This window comes from Nicotiana tabacum, chromosome 3 (assembly GCF_000715075.1).
Source record: "Nicotiana tabacum cultivar K326 chromosome 3, ASM71507v2, whole genome shotgun sequence".
NCBI lineage: Eukaryota > Viridiplantae > Streptophyta > Magnoliopsida > Solanales > Solanaceae > Nicotiana > Nicotiana tabacum.
Window position 1 is genome coordinate 143696067 of NC_134082.1, and position 13108 is coordinate 143709174.

At 36.4% G+C, this 13108-nt stretch overlaps 1 non-coding gene across 1 annotated transcript; it reads right to left on the bottom strand.

Moving 5' to 3' along the window:
* Positions 1 to 2736: 2736 nt before the first annotated feature.
* On the bottom strand, positions 2737 to 2932 carry LOC142179710 (U2 spliceosomal RNA). The gene has a single exon (XR_012708253.1). It is a non-coding gene; the product is annotated as a U2 spliceosomal RNA (small nuclear RNA).
* Between the last annotated feature and the right edge of the window lie 10176 nt (positions 2933 to 13108).

Here is a 13108-nt window from a genome sequence, read left to right on the forward strand (position 1 = left end):
AACTTTATTTTTAAGTTGTAAAAAAGTGATCAACATTTTATATAGAGATTTCATATTTTTACTGACTTATAATTGGATTAGAGTTGTTATTCCTTCTACGGTTCTACCTTACACCATATCGTTCTAAGCTCCTTCATAGTCAAATAATTGTTATTCCTTCTAACTTCCGTTGTTAACAAAAACTTTTTAATATAATATAGATTTTAAGTTCCTCTTCAACTTTTCCTATTGCAAAAAGTAAATGATTAGTTAAAAAACTTGGGGTAATAAGGAAGAATAGAAGCACATGAACTTAGTATGAAGTAATAAAGGAAGAGAACGAATTAAAACGTGATTGGTTTGGGAACAACGTCTGTTCAAGTACGGTTCATAGAGGAATCCTTTTTCATGTGTCGAAAATTAAGGTTGGACCCATTTTTAGCTTCGTTTCCCCCCTAACAATTTATCTAACAATGGTGAATGCAACATATTAAATTAGTTGTCATCGAACTAACATGGCAGAACTAATTCAACCTTAGCTTAAAAGAATTGCAAATCTGCCTTAATTGTTAACTTTGTACTGTATGATGCAATGACATATAACTGAGAGATAGAAATTTTCATAACTAAGTAGAACACCGCATGTCATTGACATTAAAGCAACACCAACTAAAATTCTTTTCTTAATTAAAAGAAACCGCAACAATCACTGATTACAAGTAGGAATAAGCACATGTACACCATAAAAATAATAATTTCGTTATCTATCAAGAACAGAAAGACAAAAGAAAATTTAAGAATGGTATGTGCCAAAATCATATATATTATAACTTATAAGGTATGCCAATACAACAAAATCAAGTTTATAAACTAAATCGTCAAATAATACAATCTGGCTTGAGTGCCAATCCAAGAATCAAACCATCATAAATAATGATTTAAATAAAAGTTACCTATAGTCAAGTTGGAAGTGCATGGAGATTGCTTCAAAATATAGAATAATCCTTGAATGACTTGGTCTTTTAATGTGATCCTTTCAGAGATTTTGACATGTGAACCTGGCATGGAGTAATCTGGAGAAAGAAATAATAAAGGGTGGTTGGTGGAGGCTTTTTTGTCGAAAATATTGCTAGGGTTCTTTTTATAGATGTGTTTTTCTAACCTAAGTAGGAGTTTATGTTAGATTTAATAATAAAATTTTAGTTGATTTTAAACTCTTAAATATTAGGAAAATAATTAAATGACTATTTTGTCCAGTGTGAACTCTATTTTAAAAGGTTAAAAAAGGCAAACGACATTTCGCTAAAGGCCTTCGTGCTTTTAATATATAGTAATATAGATTTCTCTCTCATTCTTTCGGATTTTTCTCCACCCCCTCTCTCTCAACGCCAGTCTTTCTCCATGAATACAACCACTATTTTCCACTGATTCTTCTCCATTTTCTCGCAAAATTTTCATTATCGGTGGGTTGGGGCTCTGAATCAATGTAGAAATCAAGCCCTAGAGAGAAAGATCCACTCCATTCTGATGGTCGTTGCTTTGCAATGAAATCTGGACATGGCCACTGCAACTCTTGCCTCTTACCACCTCCATTGCTGCTATTTTTCATCTACCAAATTCGCAATTACTAACAGAAGAAGACAATCTACTATTGAAAATAAGAAATTTCTTTCGTTTTTGTGCCAATTTTTGAGAGTTTCGAGTCAGAATCGCGGCCCTCTTGACGAGGCGACATTAGAGTTGTTCTTGAACAAAGACGACAGAGTTTGAGGCTGAGCAACTTGAAGAGTTTGTTACCTTTTTTTTTCATTGTATTTCAATGTATCTCGTTGTATTCTATGTATTTCATTGTCTCTTTTTTTCATTGTATTTTAATATATCTCGATGTATTTCTTGTATTTCATTGTATTCACTGTCTCGCTATATATATATATCTGAATACATTTTTTAATTAATATAATTTATGTATTCAGATGTATATATGTATTCAAATGTATCTGCAATATGTATTCATATGTTTTTGCATTATAGATGACCTGCTATACTTCATGTATTCAATGTATTTTTAATATAATTTATGTATTCATATGTATTATATAATTTCTCTGAAGATTGCTATGTTTTTTGGGTGTTTTTAGATTGAGAATCTTTTTTATAACTGAAAATACAAATTTTGTGTGTTATAATTGAGTTTGAGTTATATTAGGAGTCTATTATGTTAATTGATTCACTTTCCGTTTAAAAATAACTGAATAGACCATGAATTGCGCTATTTACGTTATTGTATTCACAAATATATATCGTGAATACAATCGAATACAATAATCTATCTAGCTGTAATCCCCTGTTTCACGCCGAGAAATGGTACTATATTCATAAATATAGTAGCTTAAATACATCGAATACACTTTAAAAACCTGAAAACATAACTATAGGAAGTAATATAATAAATGATAGCTACAACTAGCTAATAATCACTAAAAGTTTCTGAAAATTTCTCATGTATTTATTATGTATGAAAGTTGGAAGATTCTTGGCCCAAGGTTATAAGTTTTGGGCTTGAAAAATAATGTCGCCAACCCCAATATCCTGGTGTTGACTTTCCACAACTTGCTGTGGTATTTTACACTAGCAAGTTATTCAACGTATCTCTCCAGTTATCTAACTGGACCACAACTTGCACACCGCATCTAGAAGAACCATGTGTACTCGTAACCAAATATAGAACAACACGAACAGAACTTTGGGCTGAACTTGGTGGGGCACGCCAGGCCCGTACAGTAGTGCAACGCATGGGCAACGCGCAAGAGCCCAAGTAGCAAGCTACTTTAACAGACTCTTCCCCTTAAAAAATTAAGTTAATATCATGTGAATCGATAGTCCACATATCAGATATTAAACTGATAAGAACAGATACTACACTTGATCTTAGCCAAAAGGCCGAGAAAGGTATGCATAATCAATTTTGAGCAGCTGGCTTTTATTACAAGCCCTGGCATTGATTTCCAGTTTGGCCAGCGATGTGGGAGAGTAGTGTGGACAGATTGAGCTCCAAGAAGAATAGAAACTTAACCTTCTGCTTTTGTACCATGACCGTTGTAAGTAAATATATGAGATGCACTTGATGAAAATATTAACGTGTAAAATAAATGTACAAAAAACTTAAAACTTAAAACAGGAAATTAATATATATTAAGACATGAGTATTGAGTAAATAATTGTACTAGTACTTAATATTGAATTCCTCCAAGTTGCGTTGGAAATGGGTCATCTGCATTCCATCCTAATATCCCTACTTAGGCGATTTTCAACATAGTGCTCCATTATATCAAAACTACATAAAATGGAAAGTTGCATTTGAAAGTTAATTGACAAGATCGAAGAATCTGCTTGGTGTGAGTGACTTGAATTAGAATAGTCACGCACGTCTATATACTTGGATAATTAAGCAACGTAATCAATGGCGGAGCTACTTAGGACCAAGGATGATAGTCAAATACCTTTAACCAAAAAGTTATATTGTGTATATTGACAAAAACTACTTATTATGTATACTAGTAGGGCGTTGCCAACATGAGCGAAGAATCTAAGATGGTAACAGGCTACTCTTTCTTGGGGATGATAGGCAAGCATGAAGTTAAATTATTTATGGTAACATGCTGCTTTTCCTTGGGATGATAGGCAGGCAATGAAGTTAAAATCCACCACTGTGAAAAGGCTTAATAAACTTTCGATAGCATGAGCTTTTTGACTTATTAAGAATTTAATTTAATTTGCCAATCATGCTCTAATTAAGAATTATCAGGAACCATTTAATGCAGAGAACAAAAAAACGTAAGCATTTTGTTCAAGTAGTAAATAGTTGGCATCTTTGCTTTATAATTACGACATAGCAACTTATCCCAGTTCCAGTTACACAATTTTTTCAGTTTTATGAGGTTATTTTGGTCAGTATATCTCAAAATAGTTAACTCTTCTAGAGTAGTGGACATCCAAAACTCCAAGCTCCATAAGTTCAAAGCCAGAAAAGAAGGCCTAACTCTAGTTTTTGCTATTTCATTGTGAATTTAAAGGTAGAAAACTCAACTCCTCAAACTAAACGGTTAATATGATGGCCTACAAATAGCTTGCACTGAGCTATTGCCAAAACAAAATCTCAGTTAGTCATGTTTCAATCTTAGCTTGTGGCTCCATGAAGTGCACAATTTTTGTATAGCTTTAAGAGTAGAGTAACTTTGGGCTCATTAGTGTTCCCGTAACTCAGTACACGTTGTAGATGTCTGCAATGATATGCAAGTTAGCACTATATTATTCAGTACACGTTGTAGATGTCTATCCTAACATATAGAGTAACAATTATCATATAAGTATGGATGTTTAAAGTAGATTAAGCAGTTGATGAATCATGAAGTTGGAATGCATTTGCTAGGACATACAGACATAAGGCATGTTAATTAAATAATGCAAGTGTATCAATCTATCCACATATAGAGATAACCAGTGGTCATGAGTACATGAAGTTTGAATATGCAAAAAAATTTATCATAATGGCAGTGGAATGCATACAATGTTTAACCAAAAAATAGAATTTCAGCCAAAGCTAGAATTTAAAAGAACGCGGGTTATTGATAATCAAAAGAATATGTAGAAGAGAGTAATTTGGAGTAGCCAGAGTGTATTTCAGGAGAAAAACAAGTGAATCAAAATATATTCCAATTGTGTCTTGTCCTTACAAGTGACCAGATACCTCCCTTTTATAGATATCTTGAAGATATGCATTTCCTCCAAATCATAATGAGGCTATTATGAATAATTAAAGACACTGAATGCTACGTTATACAATCATTGTAATCAATACAAATTCTCTAACGTATCCAGTATTTAATGTCTGTCGAATTCCGTATTTGCGCTCTTTATTATGGTCAGATCCGTTCCTTTTGATAAATGATTTAAATAGGTACGGGCGCTGAATCCTTCAAATTTCCTCCTGTGCCTCTTCCTTTGCCTTTGCTCGTTTCTACTACTGCCTGTGCCTCTTGACTAATTATAATTTTTTTGACTATCTGACCAGTCCACGTGTCTCAACATGTCACGTGCGTATATAAATGCAATTTTTCCCAATACAGATAGTCCCCCCAGTTTTCATTTATTCATCAATTGAATATTTGGGAAGTGGATTTCATTAAAACGAGAATTTTTGTCACCATTAATGCTATGACAAAATTGACGCCTCAATTGTCACTTCCATTTAATATTTCGTACACGTATCAATTTTCCATTGGCTCTGCAGTTTTTGCAGCCTTTTTCAAGGTTTTTATGTTCCACAATTAACGAAGTGCCAGTTATCATAATTACGGTCTTTCCACCTCCGCACTTTTACCTTTGGCGGTTGCTTATCGGTATAAATATAATTTTTTTCCCTTGTCTTTTATCACATAAAACTTATTGAACACTTATTTCTCCAAATCTCTGTTGACTTCTTCCTTAGATCATTCCTCTTCGATATGTCTTCTCCAAGCCCTAACCCTGAGAGAGTTTCCATTACTGACTCCTTCCCCAATGCCCTTGTTAGGCACAGAAGGGGAGGTAGACTTCGTAGTTTAAGATCTACTCGAGGAGGTGGTTCGTCTATGCCTTCTTCTGGTTCTGGTCCTTCTTCTAGAACCAGAGGTTCCCTTTCGCACAAATCTTCTTCTAGGAGTAAAGATCATTCTGAACCTTTACGCGAACCTTTAGTAGATGAGATAATCCCTTCATAATTGTCTTTTTACCATGACAAGGAATCTCTTAGAAACCAGGTTTCCGCATTAGATCGTGTCGATGCTTACCCTACTCAAATTACAGAGGTTTTGACTCTTGTGGTTCGTAAGGACTGTCATTGGAGTAATGATTTTCCCATTATTATCCCTAATCCGAATCAGAGAATTACTTCCTATTTAACTGGGTTCTCTTTTGTTTACACTTACCCTTTTACTTTAGGGTTTAGACCAGCAATCGACCCAGTCATTCTTGAATTTTGCCGTTTCTTCAATGTCTGCTTGGGTCAAATTGGCCCAATCATATGGAGGGATGTTGCTTGTTTAAGGCATTTAGCCACTAAAGCTGAAGCTCTTTTTACTTTCCCTCACTTGATTTTTCTTTACTCACCTAAGCTTTTTCGTAATGGTGTTTTTACACTAGTATCCAGGAGTAAGAGGGTTTTGGTGAGCCCTGAAGATGACAAGGATCGTGGCTGATATGCCCGATTTGTTGCTGCTCCCACTGTTGGTTTAGTGGTTGAAGATAATGTTCCCTTCCCTGAGAAGTGGAATTTTGCACGTAGGTCTTTTATCCCTCTCGTACCTTCTTCTTTCAAGTTTGTCAGCTTTTCTAATTTTATCCCCCCCCCCTTGTTTTTTTAGCAACATGAGAGTTGTGGGGGATGTTCCCAATTTCCGTGGTTGGGTAGATAAATTGCTGAAGATCGCGCCAATGGACGGTAGATCTTGGAAAACACTTTCTAACCGCTTTGGTTGGAAGGCAAAGACTCATGGTAAGAGTTCACATTTTGTTCTTTTCGTGCCTGTATTCTCCTTTATTGTTTTAACTTTTATCCTTCTTTTTGTCAGGATTTGCTATTCGAGGGGTTACTACTGAAGCAGTTGCAGCCTCTCGTGTCTCTTCGGGGACTCGTACTCCTTTGGTAACCCATATCTCTTTAGAGAGAGCCCGGGAAATAGTCTTGGGTTCCTCTTCTGCGACAAGGAAGGCTGCTGAAGAGGAAAATTCTAAAGAAGAGGAAAATGAGAGTTCCTTGGTAACGAGGCCACGAGTTAGGATACCTTAGAGCAAGAATACCTTAGAGCAACGAGTACGGACTTTAACTTCAGAATTGGCAGTTACAAAAGCTTCTTCACACCAAGCAGAGAAAGACAAAGAGCGTCTTGAGTCCTCCTTCTCAGAGCAGCTATCTAAAACTAGTGAAGAGATCAGAGAATTAAAGGCTCTTTTAAACCAAAAGGAAGTTTACGCTGGGGAGCTTGTGCAAAATTTGACTCAAGCACAAGAAGACCTCAGAATATCTGCTGATAAGGTGCGTGCTTTATTCTCGCCTTTATTTTTAAGGACTTATAGAATAATTTGCATTTTTGTTTTCCGAAAAATGCTTCTGTTAACCTCATGATTAATTTAAACATGAGTTTTATAAAAGAGGGCCCTTTTATATTCCAATACTTAATGAAGAAGACGTCTCAACTTCATAATTGTATTATCATACGACAAAAGAAATAGGAATACACATGTTTCTCTGAAATAACTTTGACAAGTTTTTATTTTTGAACCTTGTCTATTTCCGAATAAAACTTTACATGTATTTGAATTACATCTATAACTTTCTCGTAACTGTTTTTCTTGTAACAGATTTAAAAGAAGAATACTAGACACGGGGTTTTTCCTTATAACCCGTTTTAGTATATAGCCTTTACCCTAACTATAGTGAGGTTTTTCTTTGGCCTTGGCTCGTGGGTTTATGACTTTTACTCTGCACTTGATTCTTTCAGGCTTGATTTTTCCTTAATCTTCTTTGCCTTATTTATACACATGTCCGTGTATATTATGTAGTCCCACAAGTGTTTGAGTGTTGAAGTATGAAGCCTCGAGCACTTGATAGTTTCTCTCATTTGGTGCTTTTCCTGAAAAGGAAAAACATACGGGGCTCGGAGGGACGATTATAGATGAAGGCTGCATAACCCATTTGCATTTCTATCAGAATAATTGTAACCCTAGGCCAGGAATTTTAGGTTACTTCATGTGCCTTACAGGTCGTGACTCATCATTTAGTACGGGTTAACATTTTGCCTATCATCTAAAATCGTTAGTAAAATTTTAACAATTCAAAAATGAGATCTAAAATGGTTATACCTGACCGTGGATTTTCCTTAGAAATAGTATCTCTTTAAATGAACAGCATTCCAATGCGAAGGTAGTATCTTGCCATCCATTGTCACCAGTTCATATGCTCCTTTTCCTGCAACATCACGCACTATGTAGAGTCCTTCCCATGTTGGACTTAATTTCCCTGTGTTAGCTACCTTTGTAGACAGAAAATCCTTTTTAAGCACGAAGTCCCCAATTTTGAAGAACCTGAGGCGTGCTTTTCTATTGTAGTATCGTTCTATGACTTGCTTTTGTGCTGCCATTCTTATTAAAGCAGCTTCTCTCCGCCGCTCGAGTAAATTTAGGTTGACTCGCATCTCCTCGTCATTAGATTCTTGTGTCGCCTGTGTGAACCGTGTACTTGGTTCCCCTATCTCAACTGGAATTAAAGCCTCTGCTCCATAAACCAATGAGAACGGTGTTTCACCTGTACTTGTTTTTGCAGTTGTGCGATATGCCCATAAAACTCCAGGTAACACTTCAGGCAAGTTTCCTTTTGATTCCTCTAGTCATTTCTTTAAATTGTTGATAATGACTTTGTTCGTTGATTTTGCCTGTCCATTACCCATCGGATGATAGGGTGTTTACGTAATCCTTTTAATTTGCCAGCTTTGAAAAAATTCCATGATCTGAGCTCCAATAAACTGAGGACCATTATCACATATGATCTCATTTGGTACGCCGAATCGACATATGATATTCGGCCAAATAAAGTCTTTGACTTCCTTTTCTCGCACCTGTTTGAATGCACCTGCCTCTACCCATTTAGTAAAATAATCAGTGAGAATAAGCAAAAATTTTACCTGTCCTTTTGCTTGCGGTAATGGACCTACGATATCTTCCCCATTTCATAAATGGACATGGCGCAATGATCGGATGTAATAATTCCGCAGGTCTATGCATATTGTTACCGTACCTCTGGCATTTATCATATTTGGCCACGAAACTTTCTGCCTCCTCTTCCATTTTAGGCCAGTAATAACCTGCCCTAATTAAGGTTCTTACTAGTGATCTTCCACCTGCGTGATTCCCGCAATGACCCTCGTGTATTTCTCTCATTACATATTCTGTTTGCGAAGGTCCAAGGCATCTTGCTAAGGGTCCACCGAACATTTTACGATATAGATTGCCTTGTCTTAAGCAGTACCGAGCGGCCTGCCTTCGAAGCATATAAGCCTTTTTCTTGTCATCAAGGACGGTTCCATACTGCAAAAAAACAACAATTTCGTTCCTCTAATCCCAGGTTAAGTTATTAAAATTTACCTCATTCGCATCAGGATCAAGAACTGAATGAAATAAATGTATCACTGAGGCATTTGCATCGTTTGCCACGTCGGCCGCAGATGCGATATTTGCTGGGGCGTCTGCTTCAAGATTTTCATCCCTGGGTATTTGTCTAATCTTCCAATCTTGAAATTGTTTTATCAATTCTCGTACCTTTTCCAAGTACTGCTGCATCCTTGCTTCTCTGGCTGTATAAGTCCCCAGCATTTGATTAACTACGAGTTATGAATCACTCTTGATTATAATCTGATTTATGCCAAGTTCCCGTGCCAATTCTAAACCTACAATCATAGCCTCATATTCTACCTCATTGTTAGTTATGGAATGACATTTAATAGCTTGCCGAATGGTCTCACCCGTATGTGGTACCAATACTAACCCCAAACATGCTCCTCTCACGTTAGATGAGCCATCAGTGAATAAAGTCCAAGTTCCTAGGTTAGCTCCATTGAACACCTGTAATTCTTTTTCTTCTTCTAACTGTATTCCCTAACTAAAATCAACCACGAAATCAGCTAATACTTGTGATTTTATAGCAGTTCTAGGTTGGTATGCAATTTCGTATTCACTTAACTCTATTGCCTACTTAGCTAACCTACCTGATAACTCATGCTTATGTAATATGTTACGTAAAGGGTAGGTAGTTACCACAACGATAGGATGACACTGAAAGTAAGGTCTTAACTTTCTAGATGCAATGATTAACGCAAGTGCAAGTTTTTCTAACTGAGTATACCTCGTCCCTGCATCTAACAAAGATTTACTTACGTAATAGATAGGTGATTGTTTACCTTGCTCTTCTTGGACCAAAACAACACTTACCGCCACCTCCGAAATAGCAAGGTATAGGAGTAGCTTTTCCCCAGCCTTTGATTTTGCAAACAAAGGTGGATTTGATAAGTACGTTTTCAAATTCCTAAGTGCTTGTTAACATTCCTCATTCCATTCAAAATGATTCTGCTTCTTAAGAGCTGAGAAGAATTTAAAATACTTCTCTGATGATTTAGAGATGAATCTTCCCAAGGCCGCAATTCTCCCTGTTAATCTTTGACCTTCTTTCTTGTTTGAAAGTATGTCAGGGATTTCCTTAATGGCTTTAATCTGTGCAGGATTTACTTCAATTCCACTGTTAGAAACAAGAAAACCCAAAAACTTGCCTGATGCAACGCCAAATGCACATTTTTCGGGATTTAACTTCATATTAAATTTGCGCAAAATTGAAAATGTGTCAGATAAGTGTGATATGTGATTTTTTGAGTACTGAGTTGTAACAAGCATATCATCTATATATACCTCCATTGTCTTTCCTAAATATTCCTGAAACATTTTGGTAACTAACCTCTGATACGTTGCACCTGCATTCTTTAGACCAAAGGGCATTACTTTATAACAATAAGTCCCCCTGTCTATTATGAATAAAGTTTTTTCTTCATCTGCCGGATCCATTTTAATCTGATTATAACCTGAATATACATCTAAAAAACTTAACAATTCGTGACCTGAAGTTGCATCAATCTATTGATCTATGTGTGGTAATGGAAAAGAATCTTTCGGGCAGGCTTTGTTAAGATCTGTATAATCTACACAAACCCGCCACTTACCGTTTTTCTTTGGAATCACAACAGTATTGGCCAACTAGTTAGGATATTTTACCTCTCGAATGGAACCAATTTTTAGCAATTTTTGGACTTCTTCTTGAATCACCTGATTCTTGAAAGTTCCCTGCTTTCTTTTCTTTTGCTTCACAGGAGGATATGACGGATCTTCATTTAGTTTATGAGTCATCACCTCCGGTGGTATTCCTGTCATGTCAGAGTGGGACCAAGCAAAGCAGTCCATGTTAGTTTTCAAAAATTCAATTAACTTACCTTTCATTCCTGGGTCAAGATTAGCTCCGACATAGAATTTTTTATCAGGCCATTGAGCGAATAACACGATAGGTTCTAATTCCTCTATCACTGTTTTGATATCTTCATTCTCTTCTGGTTCTTGAATGGTATCAGGCCTTGAGTCTACATCTGTTCGCGCTTGTTAGTTAAGGTTTGTGTTGTGGTGTCCTCAACTGCCTTCTGTGATTGCTGTCGACGCCCCCTTTTTCTATGGGTTGAAATTGGGTATACGACATTGGAAGGACAACTCTATTCCCTTTCGAGAATTGGATTTAGAAGTTGAAGAGTCGTCACCTAATGATTATAGTGCATTAGGACACTTTTTAGAAGAGTTTAAGATGAAGAGACCAGAGATTAGGGTAAGGGCTAGAAATTATCTCGAGGGGAAGGTGTTAGGCACCCCTCAAGATCCACTAGTGTGGTCCCGACCATGTTACAATTGTGACTTTACAAGTAAACAATCAAGGCTCAAATAAGGAGGGCTTCTCATATACGTTTTGCAAGTAGGTTGAAAGTTTGAAAATAAAGAAGGCGGAAATTTGAAGAAATGATTTTAGACAAGTTCTAAAAAAAACAAAGGGGAAGCGGTCCTAGGTTTGTGAACAATATGGATCACATCAATGCAATACCCAGTAATCACTCCTCAGAAGAGGGGCTACATGAGATATTAGCGCATCGGTCATCATCTCCATATTCTACCCTTCCCATCCCGTAAAGGTTATTTAAAACGCGTGCTTTGGTCACGAAAGCTTATTGCGTGCTATTACCCGTCCCATCCTATAAGTCCTAGAGGGTATTTAGGACCACTATTCCTACAAGGTAAGGACTAGGCTGAACCCTTAGGTTTAAAGGACAAAATGCTAAGCGACATACATAACAAGTAGGACTACACATAAAGGGAACACAAAGGCAAATAAAAAGCTCACAGATCCCTCCACAAGTAAACATGTAATCATCACGTCTCAAACACATTTAAGGTCTCAAAGATAGGAGTTTTTAGAAAACAGGAATAGATAACAGCAGTTGAGTTTAGCGACAGATAAAAAAATCGTTAAAGCATGGTTTTTGAAAATCAAGTAGTGACAATAGCTTAACGAGGTGCTGGACAAGTATTCAAAATAGCACGATTCTGGACAGAGAATGGTAACCCATTAGTTTGAAAACATAATAGAACAAGAATCAAAAAATTAGTGAGAGTAAATAGATGCACAATTTCAAGATTTTTGTTTCCAGCTAGAGCGGGAGTTTTTTTTAAAAAAAAAACAGAGTGAACTTCAGCAAGAATGGGAGCAACAGAGTTCAAAATTATAATAGGCTGATTGGTCTTAAACCGGTAAAACATGATTAAACATACTGGTGAGGCGTTCAACAATTGCAGCTCAGAAAAAATAAAAACCCTAAGTAACAGGATGTCTAATGCACATAGAAGCTCCTAAAACATGGTCTCTAAATGCTAATGAGAATGCAACAGTAATTTTATAACAGTTACTTGTTGGTTATTAACTAATCGTGATTACGAAATGAGTATAATAACAGACTGAAAGTAAAGAGCCTAAAACAGGATTACTACTATGTTAGATGCATGTCCTATACATGATATCTATTGTGTAAGTAGGTAAATAAAGTCCTATAAGCATGTTTTTTACCCATTACTTGAACTAAGCATGCATAACCCCTCCCATATTCACTATTTGACCCCAATCATTCGTTTACAAATTATTACAAACCAAGGATAGCTGAATTACAGTAATAAAGAATAAAAAATAAGAAGTTATTCTATAGGGAGCCTTCAGCGAGGCCCAATCTTCCAACCTCACTCTTTTCAAGTTTCACAGCCTTTGCCATGGTCTGGGTGCGACAAAGCTCCCTAAGGCCCCATTAGGTCCATGGCCAATACAAGCACCCAAATATTTACCAAAAAATGTTGATCAAGTGCAGTGTGGAATTACCAGCCTTTTGCATCAAAGTTCAGTGAGTTCTCAGAATTACCCAAAGCAATGCTTACACGAAGGGGGTAGAACCTAATCTCTAAGAGTAGTGAG